The sequence below is a fragment of the Nyctereutes procyonoides genome, unplaced genomic scaffold (genome assembly GCF_905146905.1).
Source record: "Nyctereutes procyonoides isolate TBG_1078 unplaced genomic scaffold, NYPRO_anot_genome, whole genome shotgun sequence".
Taxonomy (NCBI): Eukaryota; Metazoa; Chordata; class Mammalia; order Carnivora; family Canidae; genus Nyctereutes; species Nyctereutes procyonoides.
In genome coordinates this window covers 12,317,099-12,331,642 of record NW_026575032.1, presented here as the reverse complement: position 1 = coordinate 12,331,642, position 14,544 = coordinate 12,317,099, and positions in this window count along the sequence as shown.

Here is a 14,544-nt window from a genome sequence, read left to right as displayed (position 1 = left end):
AAATAAAGAGGAGAATAATTCAGATGATATTATGCAATCTACCTTTTTGGAGGACACCAGCTCAGCATCTTCTTTTATTTTTTTTATTTTTTAGCATCTTATTTCATGTGAAAAAGAAAAATAAATCTCAATATGCGTTCGCTCAATAAATGAAGCAAAGGTGTAGGCAATGAATGGGATCGAGAGTGGAAAGAAATCTGGCAGTGTTCAGCAGATAGTAGTAACCCACTAAATATGTATTGACCAAATAAAGGAACACCAGAAGGAAAAACAAATGCTAGTTCTAAACCATGGAATGGCTACTAAAATAGATTAAGCTAATTATCATTAAAAGAGATCCATGGGATGCTTGGGTGGCACAGTTAAGCATCTGCCTTGGGCTCAGGTCAAGATCCTGGGATCCTGGCATCGAGTCCTGCATGGGTCTCCTTCTCCCTCTGCCAGCTGCTTCCTCTGCTTGTTCTCTCTCTCTCTCTCCCTCTCTCTCTGATAAATAAATCTTTTAAAAGAGAGAGATAGAGTTCCTTTAAACACATAATGGAGAACTGAGAAATGCTAGAAATATTAAGGCATGTCACAAATATTAAAATAAGTCATATGGCTACATCTTATGTTTATCTTGATTCTGCAGCTTAAAATTATATTAACTTGCGATGTAATCACTTTGTAAAAAACAAACGAGGTAGTATTTCTGGTAAGAAACATGCTTTATCTGCAGGCATATTTGAAACAGAGAAGGTATTTTATCATCTGACATAAAAAATGTTGATAACAGCTATCATTTATTAAATGGTTTCTTGTTGCCAAGCAGTGTGATAAGTGCTTACATGTCTATTAATAAGGACAAGCTACCTGCCATAAAATATGTAAAACTCTTTGACTTAACATCATAAATGTTATGGTTCATTCACACCATAAAAGAATAATTTGGGGAAGGAGATGGCGAGGAATGAGTTTCTGCTTCACATGTTCATTCAGGGACCCAAATTCCTTCCACCTTGTGGTATTGCATTATCTTTAATATGTAATGTCCAAGTTTTCTAATGATGAGAAAAGAAGGAAGGGGAGAAAGCATTCTCTCTCCTAAGTACCTGGGCCCAGGAGTGCTACACCTCACTTATGTACATGTTCCGTGCTAAGAACTCATCATCTAGAACTCATCATCTAACCTTATCTACATGCAGCGAATCAAGTAATCATATTTTAAAATCTTGTCCAAGAAAAGAAAGCATATTTGGTGAGTATCTGATATCTGCCACACATGTGACCAAACTCATGTAATATCTTATACATTCAATGTTATGTACAAATAGTAGATTTTTGTCCCAACAGGCTAAAAAATATAGCCAAAGACTATAATGCTTGTATATCTATAATAGAATTGTACTTTGCAAGAATAAGTTAGCCATAAAGTATCTAAAAACAGGAAAACTGACTAGTCAGTCCAAAATAATTGTGAAAAATATTAACAAACGTTTGAGTTGGTTGATGATTTTTTTCACAAAAGAAGTTTATGAAATATCATTATGAAATATAATTATAAAATATCATCAGTATTTAACCTAGCCACTTGGAAAGGACTGTCTGGAGACATTTCCAAAAATCTATCACTCCAACATAATGATATCTCAATAGCTCTTAATCCTTGTAGATTCAATGCTCTTTTTTTAAAAAACAAATATAAAATCCCTTTTACTGTGCTGAAAGTTAATTAACAAATAATCTAAACTGCAAAAATATGTGTATTTTAAAAAATCAATACAATGATATAATGAAAAAGATAAATTTAAAAAGTAATGTGTAATGCAATACTATGCTATTCAACATGTAAAGCCTTAGCACAACTATAATGAAAACATTATTAGATGCTTGCATCCATATATAAAAAAGTTTTGGATATAAAATTGTAATTTTTCATTCAAATACAAATTGTAAACACATCCTCTTTCTACTTGGCATTCCCTAATAATGTCAAATAAGTATGTTGTCTAGCAACAAGAGTAATATCACTATTTATGATGGTTATTGTTTATTTTTTAAAAATATTTTATTTATTTATTCATGAGAGACATAGAGAGAGAGGCAGAGACACAGGCAGAGGGGGAAGAAGCAGGCTCCTCACAGGGAGCCTGATGGAGACTCGGTCCTGGGACTAGGATCACACCCTGAGCTAAAGGCAGATGTTCAACCACTGAGCCACCCAGGCGTTCCTATGATGGTTATTTTTATGTATCTCTTGGCTAGGACACAAGGTGCCCAGATATTTAGTCCCCATAATTCTAATGGTTTCTGTGAAACTGTTTTCAAATCAGATTAACATTGAAACTGGTGGACCTTAAGTAAAGGAGATTGCCCTCCATGATGGAGGTGAGCCTTATCTAATCAGTTGAAGGAAAGTTAGGCCAAAGATTCTCCACCCCAGAAAAAGACGGAATTTTCCATTGAATTGCCTTTGGACTTCTGCAACATTGTTTTTCTTGGTTCTACAGTATGAAGACTTCAGACTCAAAATGTATCATCACCTTTGCTGGATCTCTAGTCCTCCAGCTTACTCTACAGATGTGGATTTGACAGTTTCCATAATCATATTAGCCAATTCCATCTAATAAATCTAATTTTATATATGTGTACTCGCATCCCATTGAGTCTCTTCTCTAGAGAACCCTGACTAATACACCATTGGTGATATATTTTTCTTAATTGTGAACTACTCATTAAAACATCTAGATCAAAATAAAGTTATTGCCTCAATTTATTCCTGACAAATTTGGAGTCCATTAAAAATGATGCAACAATATTTTGTCATTATGGAAATGGAGGGTATTATTGCAGATAATTATAGTAAGTTTTTAACCTATAGGAATTACCAATGAGATAGAAATTAATGCAGGCCAAAGGATAATCATTTATTTTAGTGAGACTTTTCTGTACATAGAAACAGGTTCAGCTTGCCTGGGTTTTGCCCCAGATCATTCTAGGTGCCAAGTTCAAACACTTCACTGTTTTACACACACACACACACACACACACACAGTGAAAGTGTCATAAGAGGACTGAACCTATCATCCACGCTTAATGCTTCCTTGGGAGCCCTTACTTGCTCCACACATAGTTCTCCTAATCAAAATTAAGGGTGCTACAAGAGCCACTGTTTGAATACTAGTTCTGCAACTTAAAAGCAATGATGATATTAAAACACTAATACTACTACTAAAAAATGATTCTGTTAATGGTTTTATAACTTTAGGTAGGCCGGACTCTCTGGAATTGTATTTTCTCACATTTCATTTGGGGTGTATGATCATTAAAAATGAGACCAGAGGGGATCCCTGGGTGGCGCAGCGGTTTGGCGCCTGCCTTTGGCCCAGGGTGTGATCCTGGAGACCCGGGATCGAATCCCACGTCAGGCTCCCGGTGCATGGAGCCTGCTTCTCCCTCTGCCTGTGTCTCTGCCTCTCTCTCTCTCTCTCTGTATGACTATCGTAAGTAAATAAATAAAAAAAATTTAAAAAAAAAATGAGACCAGAAGAGGCTCTCAATGGCCTGATGATAAAGTCTTGGTGAAGTCCTGAGCCAGTCAGACAACTTTACCCATGTATCCTATTTGTAAACATCATTACCCTTATGAGGTATTATGGTAATATATCTAAAATGTAAATAAGTTTTATCCCAGTCATTTTGGGAATCAAACTAGAAAATATAAGTCCTTATCAATTATACTGGAAACTCAGAACTCTCTTAGTCATAAAGCCACTGAGTTGAGAGGTGACATCCTCTAACATCTTTTTGGTTGAGGATTATTATAAAATCTTGGAACTATTTCAACCTTATTTGTAGAAATAACACTACTGAAGATATATATAAAGAAAACATATTTACTATAAATATTCAGCATCTGTGTACAACTTTTAGCTAAATTGGACTTGTTATTGAGGGACATAATCTGTTTGTGAATTGTGATTTTCTAGCCTTGATAGTACATGATGGCTAGTATTTAATGCACTTTGAGAAATTCTGACAGATTTTGTAAGTTACTATTTCATCTTTTGCTTCAGAAAGTGTTAACAATTTTTGAATGTTTAGGACAAATGAAAATCAATTTTTTTCATACCTAAAAGTAAAAGCTATTCACACCATGATATCAGTACTTCCAATCATTCTTAAGTGTATGGTAAAGAAAAGCACTTATAACACATTGATCAACTGATGGAAAGATCTAAAATGGGAGAAATGTTGCTGATTTCTTATCAACTAAAACTCAGTGAAAGATTTTATTCCACTTTCCTTTCAGATACATTTGACAGATAGCAAAGCAATATATGTTTATTAATGCATATTGATAATGCTTCTAAGGTATTTAATAGCCTATTTTGGTGTTGTATGAACAAATAATAAAAATAGTTTAGATATCTTTAAATATAGGATAAATACTAAATATTATACAGACATATTATTGATTCTAAACATCTGTCTCTCACCGAAATGAAATGTCTGTTCATGTCTTCTTCCTAACTTTTAATTAGACTCTTTGTTTTTTTATGCTTGATTATTTTTGATAGTGTGCTTAGCATTACATCCTAAATGTTCAGTGTATAAATATCACATCTTCTTTATCCATTCATTTATCAATGAACACTTGTGTTGCTTCCATATTTTGGCTACTGTAAATAGTGCTGCTATAAACAGAGGTGCATACATTTTTTTGAGTTGTTTTTCTGGTAAGTGCACAGTAGGACATAGAGAATTCATTTTTCTTGGTGTTATCATTGTTTTTTATTATTCGTGTGAGAGAATAATCTAAGATCAAAATTTTAAAAATAATCTACTTAATAGATATGTTCTTTTAGCATCTCAGAAAGCTGCTTGCCATTTTACTACAATGAAATATTAATAAAAATACTGTTTCCAATGATCAATAATCTTTGATCAGAGAATTCTATTAATTCAATTACAGATATGCAGATTAACATGTAATATTATTCTTTAACTTTTTTTAATTGAGTTAGGGACAGGTGATTTTGGTCTCAAAACATTCATCCTCTTAGAATTTTGCGGATAAAGTCGTCAGCCAATATTTTGTAGAGAGTTGGAAGAAATGAAAACAAGTAAAAACTCCTGAAGCAGGAAGGTGGCAATCTATATAAGTGGCATGGACAAGATGAGTTTGAAATTCATGGAGGAATATCTAGATCTGATTCAATAAAGAAGTTCCTGAGACATCTCTGGATAAGTTTTATCTTCACTTTCTTAGTAAAGAGAAGCTAGTAACTCATATCAGAGTACCTTGAGCAATTTTTAAATTCTCCACTTAAACATTCCAGGATATTAATGTTTATCTCATGACTTCAGATAGTCATTTCCAACTATTTTTTAATATCAATGAATTGCAAGTGTTAAGAACAACAGGCCCAGAATGGAGTCACTTAGGCTAAGCCCCATTTTAACAAAGCAAGGCTTAATTATAGTTTTGACTCTCCCAGAAATGTAATCTTGCACCAATCAGCCAATTAGTAATCTCCTGATCATCACTATTTATGTAGTTGTCTGACACAGCCCACTCATCCCCTAAAAGAAAATAAATTGATAATAACCAACCTGCCCCTTGCCTACTCTACTTCCTTATCTGTTCCCTTCTGCCTATAAACGTCTTTCATTTTGCAAGCCCCTCAAGAATCTTCTTCTAGATTGAATGTTGCCCAATTTGTATGGATTTTTGCTAAAATAAACTTAAAAATTTTAATATGCCTCACTTTATCTTTTAAAACAAGGAGTTTGTTGTTGTTCTTGCTGCTGTTGTTGTTTTTAATTTTTATTAGATGTGGAGTCTTGAAGTCTGAGGACTAAACATCACCATCAGTCAAGACACCAGTCTCAGCCTACTTAAAACTACAATACCTTAGCAAGTTTAGTTACAGGAAGATTTATTTCTCCTATTTGGTAAACACAATTCAGTAAGCAGTGTTATCTCCTTTCAGGCAAAAATCACATGAATTAATCTGAATATATTTCAACTTACCAATGATTTTCCTAAAAATCAGAAAGTTGGGTAGGCTAAAATCAGTCTATTTTCATTAGATACATCACCTTTTAACGTATCCATCTATACTTTAGAAGTAGCTTTTGGAACAATTGTACATGAGGTATTTCATTGAGGAAATGTGACAGCCATGTCCTTTTGGAGACCAAGGGTAAAACAATTTCCATTTTGTCAAATATGCTAAATTTTTCACAAATTGCCTTACATTATTCATTGATGCATCCTTCATTTATCAAGGAGTTATTGAGTACCTGATGTATGTTAAATACTGTGTTAGACGGTAGAAATACAGTAAAATCCATCACTTGCCCTATGTCACTGCATATTATATACCCAAAGTATGTTGTACTGGCATAGGAAAACTGCAAGGTGGGATTTTGAAAGAAGATCCTTTGGTCTGCATTGCCAAAAAAGCAGAGAGAATTCACGATCCCAAGAAGAAATTCAGCAGTAGAGAACAAATCTAAATGAGGATGAACTAATTAGGTCCCATCCCTAGTACATGCATGGATTTCAGAGCTCATTCTTGATAGCATGCCTTGGACAACAGAACAACTTTGAGCAAGAACAGTCAGAAGAAGGAATAGGTATGTGACTTAGGTTCCTTCTGAAGATATTCAGGGCAGTTCCCATATGAGAGTCCTTTACATTTGTGAGGCTCTGTCCCAGCATTCACACTACCTAGAAGCAAAGAAAACCCTTTCTTTTAGAAGGTCCAGAATCCTATTCTACATAAAAACCAGATTAATTTTCTATACCTACAATTAAGCAACATGGTTGCTTGAACAGAAAATCAAGAATATTGAAATAACCTAGTACAGAGTATGAATTCAGTGTGTGTGTGTGTGTGTGTGTGTGTGTGTGTGTGGCAAGATAGGTATGATTATTTCCATGTCTGATCATACTCCCTAATTTTCAAGACTTCTGCTCCTACCTACCTTCCACTCTATAGCTTTGAAGAAACAAGGGGGCAGAGAAAGAAAGAAAGGAAAATGAAAGCAGATGGCAGAAACTAAAGCATTGAAAATATGGGGGCAAATAATACACGATAGACTTCTTGCCCTCTTGAAATGAAGGGCGAATCGAAACTTAAAAATTAAAAGAAAAGTTTTAAAGTGATCAAAATACTGTTAGATCCAGCTACATATGTTTTAATGTTTGAAACTTTGACACAGAGCACAATATTAATAACTAAGCATTTATTCCAATAGGGGCACCTGGGTGGTTCCATTGATTAAGTGTCCAACTGGGTTTGGCTCAGGTCATGACCTCATGGGTTATGGGATCCAGCCCCACCTTGGGCTCCATGCTCAGTGCGGATTCTGCTTGAAGAGTCTCTCCCTCTGCCCGTCCCCAACACACACACTCATGCACAAGTACACATGCACTCTCTCTCTCTAAGATAAATAAATAAGTAAATAAGTAAATAAATAAATAAATAATAGATAAAATCTTTTTAAAAATAAAACATTTATGCAAATAGTGTAAAACATGTAGGTTATAGTTGTGATGTTATGAAATGGCAATAGTAGGACTGTGGTTGAGAATAGGGCCTTCGAACAAGGCTGTCTGGTATCAAGTTCTGATTCTGAATGACCTAGTGCAAGTCTCTCTTTGTTGATCTCCTTAGCTCTAACTTGAGAATCACAGAAGAATAATGTCATAGAGTTGTCATAAAAATATATAAGTGTCAGTTTGTGTAAGTTGCTTATAACAAAGCATGATAAATATTAGGCATTTAAGAAACATCAGCCAAATTATATAAAACGGCTCTTTAAGGACTATACTAGGTGATACCTTTAAATAATTAGAGTAAAAAACTAAAGATCATCAATAGCATATTTTGACATTATTGGAATAAAAAAAGGAAGAAATTCATTGGAAAATGATGGAAAGAGTCTCATATTTTGAAGCATTCTAACTCTAATTTTCCTCAAAATAATTTAAAATTGAGATAATATAGGGAAAATTCTATTTGTTTATATACAAATCTCTTAACCAGAAGAGTTTAGAATTAATGTTGATTGATTCATTTACCTCCAGAGAATCAAATAAAAAGTAAGTGGGAAACTATTAATCTCCTATTATTGAATCAGCAACTGTGCCCTTAATGTTTCAATAAAATTAAAAAGCGAGAAAGTTTCAAGTAGAGACTTTTTTAGAAACCTCAACTTTCAGACTGACGTGAGGTCAAAAAGTTTTTCTTATTTGGTTCTGAGAGTAAATATAAACAAGTCTATCATTGAATTTTAAGGATCAAAAAAAAAGGCAAAGGTATAGGAGGTCATCTATTTTTCCTTTCTATAAATTTCTTTTCACCGGATTTTTTCACATCCATTTTCAGACATCCCACCCAGCCTTTCTAAAATTTCCCAGGGGAAATAATATGGACTCAAATTACAGGCATACAACAGTTCTCATATCTAGTAACTTTTTGGAGAGCACAGTAGAGAGGGTGATATGATACCATAAAATGCCTTGGGATAAAAATGGGAAAATAGATTCAGATTTCCTTTTTTAACCATTAACATTCCAGATAAAAATCACACAAGCTGATAAAAGTTAACAATCACCCTTGGTGAATTCATCTACAAACTCCCCTTCCTTAACGACATCACTTTTGAGGCTCCAATAAAATACAACACAATTTCTTGCAGTTTAGAATAACTTCCCATCACAGATTTCCATTTGCAAGGGGTCTATGTCGTGTTTCAAGGAAGAATTAATTGCCCATCTGTATGTAAAAACGCATTCAAACCTCACCCAATTATTGTGTCCTAAATAGTATTCCTGGAAAGATAAAAGGGACAGCATTTCACAGTATCAATATACTTGTTCTCCTCATGTTTCTTTATGCGATGGAGCTGACATGCACAGGATTATCTGAGACCTGCCTCTACAGATTTAAAATCCAGTGCCCAACAATCTCAAAGATGAGGAATCAATTTCATTATTCTTTTTAATTCTCTAGTATATTCCAAACAACAATTCCCTGACCTTACAAATATTGTCACAAGCAAACTTGTTCAGTCAAGCTGCACAATGAAATTCTTTTGCTCTCCCCCTCATCTATCAATGCCGGCATTAATTTATTCATTGCATTTATACTTCTTGGAACTCTAATTTGTCTAGACCTTTTTGTTACTCTTGTGCTAAAAAATGAATAGAGAACTCTCAGTTAGTGCATATGTATGCAGGGTTTTAAAACAGCATATTTTGATTTATAACTAAGGCCGCAGAAAGCATCTTTTAAAACGAAAAGATAAAGCAGTCTTTTCAATATTTGGACTATTTGAATGAATGGCTATATTGAACTTGAAGTTAAAATTGTTTCTTATTATGGCTGATAAAAATGGGCCAGAAACTGCTTCTTTCCTTAATTCACAAGATTGTTGTAAAAATCAAAAGTTGTAATATATGTAAAAAGCACTTTGAAAATCATAAACCACTCTATACAAGGAAGGCATAGCCATTACTATTAGTAAACATTTGATCCACTTCTGGCTGTATCCAATAAAAACAGGAGAAAGCAAGAGCTAAAATTGAATGCAATGAACATACATCCACCCTCCAGAATGAGCAATAGCATATTGGAGCCTTTCCCTGTAGTAGGAAGAAAATTTTTCTCTCTCTGTTGATAGCACTTTATTCTGCCTCCCCTTGCCAGCACTATAGTCAGCACCACTTTATGTGTGCAATCACTTTCTTCCCATTTGACCTATTCCATAGCACATTCTTTTATCTGACTTTGTGAATATAAAGATATGGAAATGCAACTGAAGTTATCAAGGTGCTAAGATAGACTAAAAGTTGATAAGCCATATAAACCGATAAATAATACGAGAAAACATTTTTTTTTCTTTGTTTGTTTGTTTGCATTGTTTCTTGGAGAAGGAGAAGCTTGATTTTTTTCCAGGGAAGTGATGCAGGCAGAGGGCACGAAGGGGCAGAAAGTTCAGGTCTTTTCAAGAATTAGAGATGTCTGTTTTCTTTGAGAAAAAGTGTTACAAAAGAAGCCCGAAAACCAAGCTGCGCACATGTCTTAAAGTACGTGTACACCTTCCAGAGCCCATCTCACACCCTATGCCATGCTCTGGTAAACAAATGTGTCAGGATACTTCCTGAAGAAAGTATATTTCTCTGAGAATATTATTCTCTTCCCAGGAATCACTCGGGACTTCTTAAAGCAGGTTATAAAATATAGGACAACAAGCATGTGCTCAATTTCCTATGAACTCTTTCACCAAATCACCACAATTCTAGACCAATAAAACTACAAAATACAATTTTTGTTTTTTAACATAACATAGATTCTCAAAGCAAGATCAGAAACAAAGGGGGGGGGAGAAGAAACAAATTAGTTATGATGTAAAAGATAGGTATATATTATGAGATAAATCATACTTGAGTAGGATAATTTTTAACAGACTTTTTAAATATCTTTTAAGTTAAAAAAATTTGTTGAGACAGCGAAAACCAGAGAAAATATCTCCAGTGTATATGACAAATAATAGATTATGTGCACTATGCATTATTTCCACAGGTGTCTTATAGAATACTAAAAAATCCTAACAACTTGGTAGAAAATTGAATGCAGTTTTTGAATAATATATAGATAGACCAATCAAATAACCATTATTGAAAAAAATGCACAATAATTGGGGAATCCTATACCCCTTTTTCATATTTGAGTGAAATTAAAAAGAATTATAACATATCATCTGAGTACTGAAAAAGGTATAGAGGGGGGAAGGAGACTCTACATTTCTGTAACAGTTGTGAATTGGTACAATCTTTTGAGAAAATTATCTGTTGACACCTGCACAAATGTAAACTATTCTCAAATCTTGCATTCCTTCTTCTAGGAATCAAGCTAGTGGAATTAAAAGCAGCACTACTTGGGCTATACATAAAATAAAGTGTGCCACCACAATTTTGTATTTGGGAAATGTTGGAAACCACTTGAAAGTTTGGTAATGCTAAAGTATTTGAATAAATTTTGAAATTATACAAATATCGAATAAAATAGGTTGCACTTACAGTTATTGTTTCTAATAGAATCCATATATCCATGATGTAAAATTATTTGGAAAAAATGTTGAAGTGAATTGCCAAAGATGCATTTACATCTTAATGTGTATATTTATGATCTTTTATTTTTCTCTATTTTCCTTGATAATGCATACACAAAAATTCTATACACCTGAAAATTTGGGTTTTTATAACTGCATAAATGTGGGAGAAGTTGGGAAGCAATATATAGCAGTTGTTATAACTAATATAACTGGGGATATGCAACAGGGAGAAATAGGTGTTTGGCTACAATCAAAAACAAAAGCAAAGCTGGAAAATAATCAAAAATAGAAAATAAAATTCTCTATATAAGTAACATTGAATATGTGAAATTTAAAATTAAATTTCAAATTGAAAAATGAGTATGTGCCAAAATCTAAACAACATGACCAACTAAAAATAGATTAGATTATGATAAGTTGGATATTCAGGGTTTTAGGTTTCTGTCATTATTAAAAACAAACTTTTTGGCAAATACCAATTCATAGGTCCCCCCTATAATTTAGAACAACTTTGATAAGACATTTCTATATTTTAATGTCAATTTCCTTCTTGGATAGAAGGTATATGTACTTACATGCTTTTCTTTCTTTTTACTATGTTTTATGTTTTTAAAAGTTTTTAAGGATATGTTCTAGGAGCTTGATATATTTTCCAAAATCAGTGCTATCTTAAAATAATCAAAATATTTCAATAAGGAAAAATAAAAATCAAGCTGATTTTAAATAATGGCAAAATGCTGATTAAATAATACATCTTCTTTTAGAATACCTTTTCAGACAAATATTTTTTTCAGCATATCTAAAACTTACATGCAGCCTTAGCCCACAATACAGTTTAAAGGCTAAAATAGTTTAGTAATCTCTTAGAATACAAACTGGCATACATTTTTAGAAGAATTGTATAAATCCTTGTGTGTATTTTAGCTTCTCGAAGTTATGCAAATTCGTTGGGAAATCCTCATTTTAAACTGAGGCTGAATCTATGCAGAACAAATTCTAAGTTTTTCTTAGAGTAACAGTAACCTGTAACTATATTTAGGTTTACAGAGGAAGACAAACTAATCATTTACAGGCCAAAATATTCATTCATATCCCTGATGATCAAAGTGGCTACATCATCACTGGATCTCCGTTTCATTCTGTGGTATTTATTTATTAATGACCATACTCTCATTTTGAAACTTCCTTGAATGAATAGATATGTTTGAAAAGAAAAAGATAAAAAACTTAGAAGTACTATTTCCCTGGGGCCTACTAAATCACTTTTCCACTCACAGAAGAAACTCAACTCACAATTTCTGATTAGAAAAAAAATTCTGTGAGATTTCCCTGTAGAAAAAGATCCTGCCTTGGGGAAAAGTCCCTAGTCAATGTGAAAAGCCACAAGGAAGAGAATACTCTCTCTGGAAATTTAAATCAGCTTTCAGGGGAGTAAAAAGGGAAAAGCTTTTTCTATTTGACACAGAAATTCATAAGAAAAGGAAAATCTGATGTTCTGAAGAGATTTTCAAATTTATATATTTATTTCCAAGACCTTTGAGGACTTATTTTTTAAGGAGAAGTTAGAGCAATGATTGATTTTAATTGTTCTCTTTAGAGATTGTAGTAGCGATGTAAAAAAATTTATATATTTTGAGATTATTCCTTCATCCTGGGGATGAAATAAATAACTTATAAAACAATAAACTCATAAAGTTTAGAATTCTTATTTTTTAAGGAGAAGTTAGAGCAATGATTGATTTTAATTGTTCTCTTTAGAGATTGTAGTAGCGATGTAAAAAAATTTATATATTTTGAGATTATTCCTTCATCCTGGGGATGAAATAAATAACTTATAAAACAATAAACTCATAAAGTTTAGAATTCATTTTTATTAAATTGAATACATTATGGAATGAATATTTTAAAAGTAATATTCACTTTTCTTTTTATTTTCCTTGCTATAATCCATGAATATAATTAACAATTCTGTTACTCGTAGAGTCTACTGCCTTTGATCTGGATAGTAAATAATTTAAATGGATTTTGTTTTTATAAAATCATTTAAAAAGAGGAATACCCCAGGGAGGTAAGTGTAAATGGTTTTTCTACTCCACAGCTAGGATGGTTTAGACATTTTAGATTAGAATATATTCCTGGTATGTCATATAAATTCCTGTGGGTGTATTCGCCTCCAACTAGACTTGACTGAGCTTCAGACACATTTGAAATGTTATGAAAAACAGAATTATTCCTCAAAATGGCAATTTCACTATCTGGCTCCACAAATGGGGAAATTAGGGTCCTGAACAAGCTCACTGAAGGGTGGTGATGAGGATTTGAATTACAATCAAGGGACATGATCTGTGTTTTGCAACTTAGGTAGGAAAACTTATCCAACTTGAAGGGACAGCTTAAATAGCTTTCTTCAAAAACACAAAATTATACATTAAAATCAAGGATGAAAATATATTTTAAATTGGAATGAAAAAGTAAATTATACTAATTTTTAAATTTTAAAAAGCAGATGACTACCTCAAACGTCAAAAATATCTGGAAATAACATAATACCTTTGTCTGCATAAACCTTGATTGTCTCTTCATAAGACAGCAGAAAAATCAATCAGACTTTCTTCTAGGTTGGTCTGTTTATTATTATTATTTTTATTTTTTTAAGATTATATTTATTTATTCATGAGAGACACAGAAAGAGACAGAGACATAGGCAGAGGGAGAAGCAGGCTCCTTGCAAGGAGCCTGATGTGGGACTCGATCCCAGGACCCCAGGATCACGACCTTAGCAGAAGACAGACACTCAATTACTGAGCCCCCCAGGTGCCTTGGTTGGTTTGTTTAGAAGAGTGTGAGGGCTCAGGAGAACTCATGGCTGGGAAGGTCAAAGGTTGTAGAAATGTTAACACTTTTTTTATTGTGCACAGCTTTAAATTATGAGGGTATAAGGATGATATCTATATATGACTATGTAAAACATATAAATTATAACTAAAATTCCATACCAACAATTTATACTCATCTTTCTTTTAATACCCTAAATGCCAGTACCTAACACAATGCTATCAGACAGCAGGAGGAATGTGATAGAAAATTAAAGTGGAAAGAGATGATAAGATTATTATTCACTTGTTAAAATTATAAATTTTATGAAAAAAGTCATTATAAGAGCATACTGTAAGACTAAATCTTAAGCTTCATATTAATTTCAAAGTAACAAAGCTTACAACTTTTAGTTGTATTGATTGGAAAGTTTTGAACAAATCCTAAGCAGATGCTGTGCTATATAAAAACAAAAAAACAAAAAACAAAACAAAACAAAACAAAAAAACCCTTAAAATAAATAATAGTCACAGGGAATAGTTCTCCTGGAAAAAATGAGATAGACCTAATCCTAGTAGTTAAAAATTCTTTCTTCCTATATCACTGTATGCTTTCTTA